Source organism: Salvelinus alpinus, chromosome 3 (genome assembly GCF_045679555.1).
Source record: "Salvelinus alpinus chromosome 3, SLU_Salpinus.1, whole genome shotgun sequence".
Taxonomy (NCBI): Eukaryota; Metazoa; Chordata; class Actinopteri; order Salmoniformes; family Salmonidae; genus Salvelinus; species Salvelinus alpinus.
The window spans coordinates 76,746,474-76,761,245 of NC_092088.1; positions in this window are offsets into that span (position 1 = coordinate 76,746,474).

The following is a 14,772-nucleotide window of genomic DNA, read 5'->3' on the forward strand; positions in this document are numbered from 1 at the left end:
GTCAGTCTGTTTACCCAGCATCAACCTCTTGATATAAATCTACAACATTGTCCATTTCATTTATGAATTACAGTATCTTTGATTCCCCCTCTTTGGAAGATTGTGATCTGATGGGCCACATTAAAAGTGTCTTCCATCATTGCTCAGGTTTCAGGTGTGACAGGGTGACTAGTCGTTACATTCCCTAATTTACTGTTGTTTTTCTAACTGGGGCAAAGCATAGAATATCCCTTCTCCCCTGCCCCTTCCCAGGGTAATAACAGGTGTATATCTACCTCTCCTCTTCCCAGGGTAATAACAGGTTTATATCTACCTCTCCTCTTCCCAGGGTAATAACAGGTTTATATCTACCTCTCCTCTTCCCAGGGTAATAACAGGTGTATATCTACCTCTCCTCTTCCCAGGGTAATAACAGGTTTATATCTACCTCTCCTCTTCCCAGGGTAATAACAGGTTTATATCTACCTCTCCTCTTCCCAGGGTAATAACAGGTTTATATCTACCTCTCCTCTTCCCAGGGTAATAACAGGTTTATATCTACCTCTCCTCTTCCCAGGGTAATAACAGGTTTATATCTACCTCTCCTCTTCCCAGGTCAACATCAATGGGCATTTGGTGACAGTCCGAAGAAATTCAATACACCAGTCCCACAATGCAATGCAACGGCTTGGGACACTTGTCCATGTGCAGACCCTAGTGGGTGGAGTCAGGGACAGAAAGGGCCAATAGTAGCCCTAACCCTACTAGAAAAATGGGATTGAGGGAGGTTGCTTTGCTTTTCTAATTGGGTTAGCTTTGAGTGTCCCACACCAATTGAGTTGTGACACATGTACATTTGCAGGGGGGGGGGGGGGTCCTGCATAACTCTCCTTTTACACTAGAGGCGCAGAATCATCATATCCAGCCGTCAGATGACAAGTGACACCAAACAATCCGTGAGAGGAGGGTAATTGGAGCTCGCCTGACTTTTTCTGAGCATGCAAAACACACATACACACACACAACCACACACACACAGGGCTTATTCTGAGCAGTGCAAAACCGTGACGCCCCAAGCAGGGCCACATGACCCTCTGCTCTCCCACTGTCCAGACTATGTAGCTCTGCACTCTGGGTAAAACTGTGAAATGAGCCCTCCACCACCCAGGCCCCTAGCAGCCCTGGCTACAGCCTTTATTTGGACACGCCAGGAGGATAGCTTCTCACTTGTCATTCTGGTGTTTTGCAGGTTAAGGGAAACTAGACACTGAAACAACAGCCAAAGTGGTAAACATGTTATTGTGTCCTGTCAGTTAAATATTTTCACAGGGGAGAAATAAAAACCTAATTTGTCTTCTCCATTAATCAGGGTGGCAAAAACCTCCTGTGTAGTTCCACATTAACATTCCTTCATGAGCTGAGTGGGATCGTTCAGTTTTGGAGTTGCTAAGTTTGTCCTCCGCTCAAATCTTATTCATAAACCAGCATCGATGGTCAATATAGAAATGGAATTAAGTGGAAGAGCATTTTTCTTTTCACTAGGGGCTTACTATCACAAATACTATCTTAGAACAGATTATTGTCTTTAGAGTGTTTGCTGACAGAGTTCCTATAATATGATGACATAAACGTAAGATACATTTCAGAGAACTGGTAATGCAAAAATGAGCCTCTGTTGACAGCAGTACACCTGCTCTTACCCAGTTGAGACCTGGACATGGCTGAACAAGCAAGACTGATGCCAATAATGCACTGCCATTTTGGACAAGTGTGTACGCGTCAAGTGTGTGAATGAGCATTAAGTGTGTGTGTGTGTGTGTGTGTGTGTGTGTGTGTGTGTGTGTGTGTGTGTGTGTGTGTGTGTGTGTGTGTGTGTGTGTGTGTGTGTGTGTGTGTGTGTGTGTGTGTGTGTGTGTGTGTGTGTGTGTGTGTGTGTGTGTGTGTGTGTGTGTGTGTGTGTGTGTGTGTACTTGCATGCTGTGTCTGAATAAGTTTTGAGTGGGGTCAATTTAACCTGACGTATTTATCTGGGTTCATTTCCCGGTACGGGCATAACACGCTTTACTGGGATAAGGAACTCTATACTACAGTGTATAGTACAGTAACCTGTAATAGCACCTCCACCCCTCAACACAGTCTAAATGTAGACACCCTGAACACATCCCTAAACAGACACTAAGTAGAGGTAAACACATCCACAGTATGTCCATTACCTGCTGTGTAGAGGGTTGTGTATGTAGAGGACTCTACTCCCCTCCACTATTCTCCCCCCATCCTCCTCTTCTCCTGCTGGGAAAGAGAGCAGGACATACACAGTTAGATCCTCTATTAGGCTTCTTCAACACAATCCGATGAATCACGCAGCATATTTAGCACCACTTAAAGTACACCCCCTCAGAGAGAAAGAGAAAAAAAATGTATCTCCTGACAAAATAATGAAGGCTTTGGTTCAGAGTTGTTGGTTTTTTAAACCCTAAAGTACCAGGTATTTACGTTACATAATAAAATGGTAACTGCACAGTTATAATCAGTGGATAAAGTACTGTAAAATAAAGTGCTAGCACAATTTCACTAACCTAATATAGAGAAGAGGCATCAGTATTACCCTCCCAAAAACCTGATGATGAAACCAACTCCCCTCCAAAGCAATGAGAGTTAGTAAGTGAACGCCAAAATCCATGTTATGACAGTATCCGACCACTAGGAGGCAGAGAAACACATGTTATGACAGTATCCTACCACTAGGTGGCAGATAAACCCATGTCATGACAGTATCCGACCACTAGGAGGCAGAGAAACCCATGTCATGACAGTGTCCTACCACTAAGAGGCAGAGAAACCCATGTCATGACAGTATCCTACCACTAAGAGGCAGATAAACCCATGTCGTGACAGTATCTGACCACTAGGAGGCAGAGAAACCCATGTCATGACAGTATCCTACCACCAGGAGGCAGATAAACCCATGTCGTGACAGTATCCTACAACTAAGAGGCAGTTAAACCCATGTCGTGACAGTATCCTACCACTAGGTGGCAGAAAAACCCATGTTATGACAGTATCCTACCACTAAGAGGCAGAGAAACCCATGTCGTGACAGTATCCTACCACTAAGAGTCAGAGAAACCCATGTCGTGACAATATCCTACCACTAGGTGGCAGAGAAACTCATGTCATGACAGTATCCTACCACTAGGTGGCAGAGAAGAGAACTCCTCCCTCCAGAAAAGCTTGGTTCAATCAGCCAGTGTGTGTAGTGGATGGAAGTTGACCTTATAGGGTCCTGCATGTCTAATAGATGTGTCTGTGCTGCTTCTGCTGTATCACGGCTATTTAAAAATAAAAGCGCCATGTCAGTCTGGCCACTCTCCCGCCTGTCACTCTCTGCCTGGGTTCTGGGTGGTTACCGCGATGAGGAGAAGAGATCAGGATATCAAACGACCCATTTTAAACAGGAACACAAATTATAGATATAGCTATCCTGTCTATATCTGTACTGTCTATATGTATCTTTATCTGTCATGTCTATAGCTGTACTATCTATAGCTGTCTATATCTATATTATCTATAACTGTCTATATCTATACTATCTATAGCTGTCTATATCTATACTATCTATAGCTGTCTATATCTATACTATCTATAACTGTCTATATCTATACTATCTATAACTGTCTATATGTATACTATCTATAACTGTCTATATCTATACTATCTATAGCTGTCTATATCTATACTATATATAACTGTCTATATCTATACTATCTAGAACTGTCTATATCTATACTATCTAGAACTGTCTATATCTGTGTATACTGTAAGGTTTGGTTGCCGCCCTGGATGTATAGTCGTGTACATACAGATATATGATCTTAATTTGACTACTCATTTGTTGCTGATAATTTTCCTGCACAGCAGTGTGTTCAAAGTTTAAAAGGGATTATAAAGTTTGTAATTTTCACTTTAAAATCTATACTGCAGGTAGCCTAGCCTAGGGGTTAAGGGAATTGGGCCAGTAACTGAAAGGTTGCTGGTTCAAATCCCCAAGTAGGTGAAAAATCTATCAACATGTCCTTGAACAAGGCACCTAACCCTAATTGCTTCTGTAAGTCGCTCTGGATAAGAGTGTCTGCTAAATGCTGCTGCAGGATTATTTTCCTGCTGAAGCAAACTGGCTCAAATTAAAATCCTACATCTGTACATACAAGTGTTAAAAATAAGACTATATCCACTTTAACATAGTCTGCAGAATGTCTCTAAAGGCTTTATTAAGGGTTTATTGTCTACTTACTTGACTGTTAATGCAACATTAGGTTAGACTGTGAACTGTTGGTTTGGTCTCAGGAGAAAGAGGGGGATTGGAGGGTTCGGGTTCGTAGGGTGTAAGGAAGTGGGTGTTGTGGGGTGTGTAGGCATGTGGGGGGTTAGTCAAGACGAGCAATGGCACACCTAGGCCTGTCATGACGTCGTCAACCTGTACAACCTCATTTTAGGAATTTCACTAAGACTTTGTTTCAGTATTTATTATCACGGTGATATTCCCAAACATTTTTGAGTCTTTAAAAGTGAGTGTAGTGAAGGTAGAAAGTAAACTGAAACCATCTTAACGCAGTAACAAGAAACCAATTGAAGCCTGAGACTGTGCCACATAAAGGTACACATACAAACACGTGACTGCAACTCATACAGTACACCAACACATATCTCACATTTACTGTAATCCATGCAGGAGACCAGTTTAGCTCAAACTGATATTTCAGCAATAACATGAAGCTAGCACTGAGCTGCGGCACACACAATCACTGAGAAATTTGGTGCCGACGCCGAGAGGCCGAGGACTGTTGGGAAAGTGTTGAAAAGCTAGACTGTCACCTCTGACCTGCACACACTCATAGACACACAATCATAATCCAAGGCGAACAGCTGTAGAACTCTTGGATGGTGCAAAGTGATCATTCAGTCACAACCACTAACAGATACTAAAACAGTCCCGCTGGGACAGCTAGTCAGGGGGGAGACGACACAACGTACACACAGTAGCCGGAGAATCTAATGATTGACATATTGTTAAAGCATTCCCTAACTGGCTATATCAAAATAAATCGCTTTTGTGGTTTTTGAGGACACTGCCAGCGATGTTCTAATCTATACCCTCAACTATCTCTGAGCTCCTCCTATCCCTCACTGAAGCCTGACAATCCATCTCACGCTCTCTACCTATCCCAACCTCCTCCAAGGGGCCCTGGGGAGTCCCTGTCCCTCCTACCCCCCCTGTCATCCCTCACCCTTCACTCCCCCACCACCAGAGAGAGAGAAACTGTCACTCATGCTTTAAGCCAACTGCCATTCGGGTGGGCCTACTCCAGTTCAGGGGGGGGTCCTACTCCAGTTGCATGGTGTAACTATATTTCGATCAAAAATGCAATGAGTCAGGGTTACCCCTGGTTACGAATGAAACACACATGAAACAGAAGATAGAAGGACAGAGACAGAGAGACAGAACATGAAGGGTACAAGCTACACAGGCTCAAACTGATTTTCACATCTAATAAATAGTTTACATGACACTTGTTGCGGACTAACTTACTGTAGTTATGATTTAAATAATTGTGAAGTTTTTTGTTTTTTTGTATGGATTGCTGCTTCTAGCCTCACTCTTTAAATACAGAGGCTGGCTAGCTGCACTCCTTACATTTCCGTGGCAACTGATGCTAGCCAATGGCTAAAGCACAGAGATTAAAGGACAGGTTTGAATCTAAAACCATAACATGAAATAGGCTACAGCATAGTGCAGGCTGGTGGAAGCCAAGATCCCTGTGGATTTGAACATTTCAGAAAATCATCTGAATAGCCTGTCTAGCCCAAATCTCTTAACACTCTTTAAGGGGGGACTGAAGCTTGAGAAGTGCACATTACATTCCACCCCATGGCCCATTTCCTATCCAGTAGGTAACACAAGGGAGAGAGCAACCATTCTCTGTCTCTATAGAACAGAAACGTGGAGGGGAAGAGAGAGAGTCCGGAGAGAAATAGAAAGAGGGAAGAGTAACGAGCAAAAAAGAAAGAGTATAAGAGATATGGGAGAGAGAGAGAGCGAGAGAGAGAGAGAAACAAAATAAGAGATATGGGAGAGAGATAGGGGAAGAGAGAGAGAGAAACAAAATAAGAGTTATGGGAGAGAGATAGGGGAAGAGAGAGATAGGGGAGAGAGCGAGAGAGAGCTGCACCTGCTGATGTGGGTGTAGAAGGGAAACCTGATATACAATGGCTTTACAACCATCTCAGGGAGCTATAGTACACTAGCTAGCATAGGCCTAAGTAATGGTCTGGTGAGATCACACCAGCAGAGGGGGATATCTGTGTGTGGGGAAGTCTCTCTCCGGACACCTGAGAAACAACTGTCCCCTCTTACCCAGAGCTCTTCAATCCCGGTCCTGGGGACTTAGGAGCCATACATGGTACATGCTTTTGTGTCAACACAATCACACCTGATTCAACTAATCAAGGGGTGATGACACTGCCATGACCATGGCCCAGCCTGGTCTTTAACTGGGACGGGTGTTTTTCTCAGTAAACAAATTGTTGGTTAAAACATTGTCCATTTAATTAAGAAATGTGATTGGGAACACCTAACAGTATGCAGGTTAATTGTATTTGAAGTGTTCATGCAACCCACCTGATAACTGTCTCCATATATTATGCCTAGAAAACATTTGGTCATTTTCATCCCTGGATAAAACGATGTCCTGTTGTGTTCATCCTCCCCTCACAAACCCACAACGGTGTAGCCTACCCTTGGCTCAAGTGCAGATTGCAGAGTGTATGTGAGGGAGGGTGCTTAGGTTGTTGTTGTGGAGCTGACAGAACCAAAAAATTGGATCATATTATTCCAGTGCTAGCCTCCCTACACTGGCTTCCTGTTAAGGCAAGGGCTGATTTCAAGGTTTTACTGCTAACCTACAAAGCATTACATGGGCTTGCTCCTACCTATCTTTCCGAGTTGGTCCTGCCGTACATACCTACACGTACGCTACGGTCACAAGACGCAGGCCTCCTAATTGTCCCTAGAATTTCTAAGCAAACAGCTGGAGGCAGGGCTTTCTCCTATAGAGCTCCATTTTTATGGAATGGTCTGCCTACCCATGTGAGAGACGCAGACTCGGTCTCAACCTTTAAGTCTTTACTGAAGACTCATCTCTTCAGTAGGTCCTATGATTGAGTGTAGTCTGGCCCAGGAGTGTGAAGGTGAACGTAAAGGCTCTGGAGCAACGAACCGGCATTGCTGTCTCTGCCTGGCCGGTTCCCCTCTCTCCACTGGGATTCTCTGCCTCTAACCCTATTACAGGGGCTGAGTCACTGGCTTACTGGTGCTCTTTCATGCCATCCCTAGGAGGGGTGCGTCACTTGAGTGGGTTGAGTCACTGACGTGATCTTCCTGTCTGGGTTGGCGCCCTCCCCCTTGGGTTGTGCCGTGGCGGAAATCTTTGTGGGCTATACTCTGCCTTGTCTCAGGATGGTAAGTTGGTGGTTGAAGGTATCCCTCTAGTGGTGTGGGGGCTGTGCTTTGGCAAAGTGGGTGGGGTTATATCCTTTCTGTTTGGCCCTGTCCGGGGGTATCATCTGATGGGGCCACAGTGTCTCCTGACCCTCCTGTCTCAGCCTCCAGTATTTATGCTGCAGTAGTTTATGTGTCGGGGGGCTAGGGTCAGTTTGTTATATCTGGAATACTTCTCCTGTCTTATCCGGTGTCCTGTGTGAATTTCAGTATGATCTCTCTAATTCTCTCTTTCTCTCTTTCTTTCTCTCTCTCGGAGGACCTGAGCCCTAGGACCATGCCTCAGGATGACCTGGCATGATGACTCCTTGCTGTCCCTAGTCCACCTGGCCGTGTTGCTGCTCCAGTTTCAACTGTTCTGCCTGCGGCTATGGAACCCTGACCTGTTCCCCGGACGTGCTACCTGTCCCAGACCTGCTGTTTTCAACTCTCTAGAGACCGCAGGAGCGGTAGAGATACTCTTAATGATCGGCTATGAAAAGCCAACTGACATTTACTCCTGAGGTGCTGGCTTGCTGCACCCTCGACAACTACTGTGATTATTATTATTTGACCATGCTGGTGATTTATGAACATTTGAACATCTTGGCCATGTTCTGTTATAATCTCCACCCGGCACAGCCAGAAGAGAACTGGCCACCCCTCATAGCCTGGTTCCTCTCTAGGTTTCTTCCAAGGTTTTTGCCGTTCTAGGGAATTTTTCCTAGCCACCGTGATTCTACACCTGCATTGCTTGCTGTTAGGGGTTTTAGGCTGGGTGTCTGTACAGCACTTTGAGATATCAGCTGATGTACAAAGGGCTATATAAATACATTTGATTTGATTTGATTTGACAGGGTACTCAGCCAGCCTGGCAGTAAGTTAGGCTGGAGGGAGGAGTAATGTGAGCATTGATGATCAGAAGTTGAGCAGCAATCAGACAGAACACTCTGTCTTGTTTTCCATTGGTTCCTGTGAGAAGTGGGACAGGGTCACTACAGGGCTCCCATCAACACACACTTGCACTCACGCACACACTGTTTAATCTTGAGTGATTCATGTCAGCGCATCAGGAGAGCGAAACAAAACAACTTGAGGAGGGAGAGGGAAGGAGAGGGAGAGAGGGGGTTAGAGGTAAAGAGGAGGAGAAATGAGGAGAGGAGAGGGACTGCGGAGGAGTGGAGAGGGAGGGGAAGGAGTGGAGAAGGAGATGGAGAGGGAGGCAGAGGGGATGAAGAGGGGTGGTGAGGAGAGGGAGAGTGGAGGAGAGAGAAGAGGGGAGGAGAAGGGAGGGAGGAGTTTGGAGGGGAGGAGAGGACTGGTGATGGGATTGGGGGGGGGGGGGGGGGGGGGTGAATCTGAGAGCGCTATCGGTATGTCCCCTACCACAGCTGGCCAGATGGAAATAGACAGAGGTGTAACTGAGTCCAGGAGAGAAGAGGAGCAATCGCTTTTCCCAGGATGGATGGAGTTCAAGCAGTCTCTCTGACAATATCCTGTTTGTACAACATGGCAGATAGATACGAAGCCCAAAGCCCGAACCCCGTGCAGCCAGCTAGTGGGCTGAGCGAGCGAGGGCGGGCTACAGATCTCTGTGCCTGAGTGTAAGAGGAGGACAGTAGGCTGAATAGCTCAGCAGCTGAGCCCCAGATATACTCCCTGTAACTTCACCAAGACCTTATCAAATATGTTCCCTGTGACTTCACCAAGACCTTATCAGATATGTTCCCTGTAACTTCACCAAGACCTTATCAGATATGTGCCCTGTGACTTCACCAAGACCTTATCAGATATGTTCCCTGTAACTTCACCAAGACCTTATCAGATATGTTCCCTGTGACTTCACCAAGACCTTATCAGATATATTCCCTGTAACTTCACCAAGACCTTATCAGATATGTGCCCTGTGACTTCACCAAGACCTTATCAGATATGTTCCCTGTAACTTCACCAAGACCTTATCAGATATGTTCTCTGTGACTTCACCAAGACCTTATCAGATATGCTCCCTGTGACTTCACCAAGACCTTATCAGATATGTTCCCTGTGACTTCACCAAGACCTTATCAGATATGTTCCCTGTGACTTCACCAAGACCTTATCAGATATGTTCTCTGTGACTTCACCAAGACCTTATCAGACCTTATCGGGGCGGCAGGGTAGCCTAGTGGTTAGAGCGTTGGACTAGTAATCGAAAGGTTGCAAGTTCAAATCCCCGAGCTGACAAGGTACAAATCTGTCGTTCTGCCCCTGAACAGGCAGTTAACCCACTGTTCCTAGGCCGTCATTGAAAATAAGAATTTGTTCTTAACTGACTTGCCTAGTTAAATAAAGGTAAAATAAAATAAAATAAAAAATATGTGCCCTGTGACTTCACCAAGACCTTATCAGATATGTTCCCTGTGACTTCACCAACACCTTATCAGATATGTTCGCTGTAACTTCACCAAGACCTTATCAGATATGCTCCCTGTGACTTCACCAAGACCTTATCAGATATGTTCGTTGTGACTTCACCAAGACCTTATCAGATATGTTCCCTGTGACTTCACCAAGACCTTATCAGATATGTTCCCTGTGACTTCACCAAGACCTTATCAGATATGTTCCCTGTGACTTCACCAAGACCTTATCAGATATGTTCCCTGTGACTTCACCAAGACCTTATCAGATATGTTCCCTGTGACTTCACCAAGACATTATCAGTGGCAGAAACGTTGTCCGCAAACAGTATCAAACCTGCAGACATAAGTAATTTTTCAGTGTATTATTTTTTCCATTCTCACCCTGAAATTTGCACATACCCTAGCCAAAACAGGATTTGTTGTCTTTCAAATACTTTTTAAGGTGCACTTGATTTAGCTTGCTCTATGCAGTGGGACCAATAGATAAAAAGCAAGAGAAAGAAAGCAAGCCCAAACCCAGCAGGTGAGCAGGTTCTTGCTCGCGCATCTTACCCTGGCAGTAAGAAGAGCACGCTGCCACCGCCTGGTTGGCTTGGCAGCTGAGAGTCCGTCCCCATGTCTGTCAGAGAGACACAGCTATGCCAACAGGACTCAGCTCTCGCCACACCAAAATAGCTCCAAACAATCCCAGCCAGGCATGAGCTGATTAAAACAACTATGTGGTAATCATGGTCCAGGGATCTGGGTGAGATCCCTCAGGAGGCTAATGTGTTTTACTATCACTCTGTTTGATTACTCTGTTGTCACAGAGAACTTTCCTGCTGAGCAGGAAATGCAAATTATAGTGGATTCGAAGTTTAAAAGGCTTCTAAAGTTTGTAATTTACACTTTAAAATGTCAAACTGTATTTATACTAACTAAAAATGTATCAACACCTACAAAAATGTCCATGAATGATAATCCAAATAATAGTTCACATTTCCTGTTGCTGCAGGATTATTTTCCTATTGTGAGAAATTGGTCAAATTACGATAGTACACCTGTATGTGTGTTTTATTCACTGAGCTAACCAATGTGCCATCGTGTTTTTTAGTAATTCCGTAGTAAGCAGTTAGACACAGCTATAATGCTGGAGTACAGATCCCCCAGGAGGATATATGGACAAGTTTTTACACTAAACATAACATATGGGCTAAAATAGATCAACTAAATATTTTACAAACCCAGACAATTCAGTCTTGTCTCAAAACGTCATAATATGTGGATATAGTAAGCTCTATCAACCAGCTCAACACAAAACAGGAATACAATGACAAACACAAATCCCAATCACAAAAATGTAATTTCCCTATCACATACCAATATGTTTGTCCATGTAGAAGAAGTCTGCTCTGGTTCTTAGTCCCATTGTCTTTCCTCCACCTCCTCCACCTCCTACACTGCTGCATCTTGTCTTCATGGATCCCATAAAGCTGCACCTGCGCAGAAAACGACATAACAGAACAACATCCACACACAGCTAAAACATAAAGTAAATCTGTACAATCTCTACGTGCACAAGCCCAACCGTCACATCCCTCTTCCCCTCTCCCTCATCCCCCTCTCCTCCTCTCCTCCATCACACAGGAAACCTGGCCTTCCTGCAAAAAAGCGTCGGAGCATGGAAAGGGGACAAGGTCGCGGCCGGGGGCAGGTATGGAGGGAGAGGATGTTTTTGTCATTCCTCAACCCCCCTGGTTGAGAGGCCTGCTGTCGTCTATCCTGAGGAAACTGGCTCACGTCATTGGTGCTCAGAGGAGCACTACAGCTCCAGCCATAGGCTCAGTAGCAGGCCCACAGCGACACAGACACCATAGCTGCAGAGAGGGCAGATATCAGCAATGACCCCCACATGGGAGGAACAAAGTAGCTTTATTTGTATCGATAGTTGGGATACTGTACAGTAAGCCAATGTTTAATGGAAAGGGAAAGGTGTCAAGGTCAGTTCAATATCTTTATCGATATGTTTCTCTCCAAAGCTAGTTGCTGTTGAACCAGCAGGAAACATTATACTTTACTGTTTCCAAGCCAGCGGCAATTATCCATTTCCTGTACATAATAGGCTATAGCAGGGCCTGGCCAGCTGTGAATGTGTCAATACTCCAGGAGGTGACTGCTCAGTGAAAAACAGCCTAACAGCCTCAAAGGGAGGTGGCTCTTCAAAATTCATCAGTCATTAACACTTCCTTTATCAGGCACCAACAGCTGTGTCTGGCCCAAAGACATAACACGTACAGTACGACTGACACTGGCGATTTGAAGACTCAAAACCTAATATTTTCATAAACCAAAGTTTTACCTCTACCCGTGATGATAGTGAGCCTACCCGCATCACAGGGGAAAGTCCAAACGTGACTGGGCCTCCGAATAACAGGATGTTTATAGATACGCCTGGGGGATCCTGTGCCAGAGAGACAGCTCTGTAACACGGGGAGGGAGATGGGCAATGGGAGTGGAGGAATAGAGGAAGAGAGTGAGAGAGGAAGAGAGGGAGAGAGGAAGAGAGGGAGAGAGGAAGAAATGGAGAGAGGAAGAAAGGGAGAGAGGAAGAGAGGGAGTGGAGGAAGAGAGGGAGAGAGGAAGAGAGGGAGTGGAGGAAGAGAGGGAGAGAGGGAGAGAGGAAGAGAGGGAGTGGAGGAAGAGAGGGAGAGAGGGAGTGGAGGAAGAGAGGGAGAGAGGGAGAGAGGAAGACAGGAAGAGAGGGAGACTGGGAGGGAGCAGAGCAGGTCAGCCAGGCGGCATCTGGCCAACCAAATATAAAGTCTTCTATTTTCTTGGCCACTTATCTGTTCTAAAGCCTTTCCCCAGCATTACCTAAACCCTTTTGCCAGCACGTCCTTAAGTCTTTCCCAAACATGTCCTAAAGCCTTTCCCTTTTATGTCCTAAAGCAGGAGCCACCAACAATCGCGGTCGACAAGTTGATCTTGAAGCATTCCAAGTCGATCGCGAGTAGTGTTCAAAATTAGAGAAAAAAAAATCATAAATGTCTAAATGTTTTAATTTATTTCTTATTATTTATGACTTTAATTTCAAATGTGCCATGTGTGAGCCCTGTGTGTAGTGATGGGGGTTGAGAGGCGGGGGAGGTGTATATCTGGCCAATCAAATACAGTTTCTTGGTTTAACGTCTGACAAATTATGTCTCTGACTCCCACCTTAACTAGCTCAGGCACTTGTTGTAACGCTCACGAGCTATCAAGCTAACGATACGCAAGCTAACGTAACGATGGAGGAGGCACAACAGAAAAAGCAAAAAACATAATTTTCATGTAGAATGGGAACACGATTTTCTGTTCACCATTGTTAAGGACAAAAGGATTTTCCTGATTTTGTCACCAGGCAGTAGCGCTCGCAAAAACAGGTAATGTGGAGTGGCACCACAACACCATCCACCCTAAGTTCAAAGAAACCTACCCGCTAAAGAGCACGCTTCGTTCACAGAAACCTACCCGCTAAAGAGCACGCTTCGTTCACAGAAACCTACCCGCTAAAGAGCACGCTTCGTTCACAGAAACCTACCCGCTAAAGAGCACGATTCGTTCACAGAAACCTACCCGCTAAAGAGCACGCTTCGTTCACAGAAACCTACCCGCTAAAGAGCACGCTTCGTTCACAGAAACCTACCCGCTAAAGAGCACGCTTTGTTCACAGAAACCTACCCGCTAAAAAGCACGCTTCGTTCACAGAAACCTACCCGCTAAAGAGCACGCTTCGTTCACAGAAACCTACCCGCTAAAAAGCACGCTTCGTTCAAAGAAACCTTCCCGCTAAAGAGCACGCTTCGTTCACAGAAACCTACCCGCTAAAAAGCACGCTTCGTTCACAGAAACCTACCCGCTAAAGAGCACGCTTCGTTCACAGAAAGTTGACGAGCTCAAGTCTGTATTGAAAGCACAGCAGTCGCTTTTTACCAAACCGACAGCTAACAGTAATTCTGCAACAGAGGCATCCTTCCGTGTCAGCCATCTCTTGGCTAAACATAATAAATCGTTCATCGATGGAGAGTTATACAAGGAGGCAATGGCCTTTGCCGCAGAGACGTTATCCAAAGATTTCAAAAACAAAGAGGACATTAAACATGCTATCAGAAGTGTGCCACTTGGCCCAGCCACTGTGACAAGAAGGGTAGAGTCGTTATCGGAGGACGTGAACCAACAAGTGCTCAAGGATTTATCACTTTGTGAGTGCTTTTCGCTGCAATTTGATGATTCCCAGGATATGACAGACACTGCACAGCTGATGGGGGTTGTTCTCATGGCTTTTAAGGATTCAACTACTAAGGAGTCTTTTCTCACCCTTTTACCATTAAAAGGGAGGACAAGAGGTGAGGACATTTACGAGTTTAAACATTATGTGCATGATAACAGCATTCCCATTCATAAGCTGGTAGCAATCACTACAGACGGGATACCGGCAATGCGTGGGGTGCATTCGGGCTTCGTTGCACTGTGCCGTCGGGATCCCGATTTCCCAGAGTTTTTGAACTATCACTGTGTGATCCATCAGCAAGCACTAGCTAGTAAAGTAGTGGACTTGTCTCATGTCCTGACAGTTGTCGTTATGATTGTTAATTCGATTCGTGCAAAATGACTTCAGCACCGCTTGTTTAAATCTGTATTAGATGAGCTTGATGCCGCATAAGGTGACTTGATTCTCCACGCTTGCGTAAGGTGGTTGAGTGGTTGATTTGTTGACTTGCTGCCCGAGATCAAATAATTTCTGGAGTCACGAAATGAGGAGCATGAGGAACTGTCTGATGATGCACGGCTGCTAGACTGAGGTTTCCTCACGGACATAACAGCAATACTGAACCA